The following is a 1,962-nucleotide window of genomic DNA, read 5'->3' on the forward strand; positions in this document are numbered from 1 at the left end:
ACAATTACACCTGCTGTTCATACGAAAAACATACAACAAACAGATAAAACGCCATACCAGAAGTCTATGGCAGATAGCGAGAGAGAAGAACGAAATCTGAAAAACATACAACATCCGTGAGATTGAAGTCCGTGAGCAGAGACGAAATAGAGTTGGTTTTTATAGGGAAATATCAGTCATGTGCAGAGTTTAAAGACAAAATCGTGTATGGGTATGGAGACGTACACAGATGGAGGCGATGGAGAGAAGAGACCGATCGATTGAGAGAAGAGACGCGATCGATTGAGAGAAGAGACGCGATCGATTGAGAGAAGGGAATCGATCGATTGCCGGCCGTCGACAGGAGGAATCGATTGAGAGAAGAGATGCGATCCTGTGAGAGAAGAGATGCGATCCTGTTCTTGCAGCCGGGTGAAGGGTAATGAGGGAAATAGGGTTGTGTTCCACTTAGTTCCAGGGGGTAAGATGGAACACGCGTGTCCAAGGCTTATACAAGTTAGTTCCACTTAGTCCAATATTAGGCCACACCAAACACAGGACAAATGTGTTCTGTCCTGTTCTGTCCCACCCTGTCCAGCTTACCAAACGCACCCTTAAAGACAACTTCTATTGCTAATGGTACAACCTGTTAAAGTCATCCATAAACTCGTTCATCCCTAAGGGTGCGTTTGGTACGCTGGACAGGGTGGGACAGGACAGGACAGAACACATTTGTCCTACGTTTGGTGTGGCTGGATGTGGAACTAAGTGGAACTAACTTGGACAAGCATAGGACACGCGTGTTCCACCCTACCCCCTGGAACTAAGTGGAACTCAACATTTTTTTCCCTCTTTACCCTTTTTCTCCTACCAGGCTATTACATGAAAAAGACCTAACCCTTTTCATCGCCTCTATCGCTTCTCCTCCCCATCGACGGCGACGCACCCTTCTCGACGGCGACCATCTCCTCTCGACGACGCTCGCTTCCTCCCCATCGACGGCGACTCGACAGCGACCATCTTCCCCTACCCGACTGTTGCTTCTCTTCTCTCCATACTCAGGTACGCATTATCGATCTGTGAGTAGTGAACCAAGCTCTGTTTGTTTTAGATTTTCTTGATTTTCCTTGATCGAATTTGGTAGTGAACACAGCAGCTTCAATGTGAGTAGTGAACACAACAGCTCTGTTTGTGAGTAGTGAACCAAGCCCAATATTTTCTTCATTCATTTGTTTCATTGTTTGTGGTAGTGAACACAGCAGCTTATTTGACTGCCATTTATTTGTGAGTAGTGAACACAGCACTTGGCTTTTTTGTTCCAAACAAAATAACCAAAATTGTAAAAAAAAAACAACCAAAAGAATACTACCCTTCAATTGCAATATGAGCGAGTGAAAACAATATTTGGAAAAGATCGAGCCATAGGATCGATGGCGGAGTCGGCCGCAGATGCATTGGGACACATAAATCTTGAAAATGAAGTCGGGGCTGATACTGATGAATTGAACATGCCTTTGACTACTCCTTCTAATGGCGCTTCTGCATCATCTATTCCACAAGATGTAGAAGCATCATCAAAAAAAAGAAGAAGAGAAAAGCAGGTGTTTCTGAAGATGCAATGAAGGTGATTGAGAAGGGGTTGAATTCGTTATCCGAGGAAATGGGTAAGGTATCGGTTGTTGGTACTCCGGGTTTACAAACTATGCCCGATGAGTTAACCAACATGGGTTTTGATGATGATCAAGTTATTGCTATTAGCATGTACTTTGCCGATAACCCGATTCAACTACGCCTATGAAATAGCATTAACGCTACTTTGAAGCCAAAATTTGTGACGACCATCTTAAAAAAGTTAGACATGTGATGTTGGTTGGTAAACATTTGATCTTTTGTGTTTAAGTCTTTTGGTACACAATTGTAAACATTTGATCTTTTGTGTTTAGGTCTTTTGGTAAACATTACGCTTTGTTGCGATTGTGAATA

The sequence above is a fragment of the Cynara cardunculus genome, assembly GCF_001531365.2.
Source record: "Cynara cardunculus var. scolymus isolate 2C chromosome LG 11, CcrdV1, whole genome shotgun sequence".
NCBI classification, from domain to species: Eukaryota; Viridiplantae; Streptophyta; class Magnoliopsida; order Asterales; family Asteraceae; genus Cynara; species Cynara cardunculus.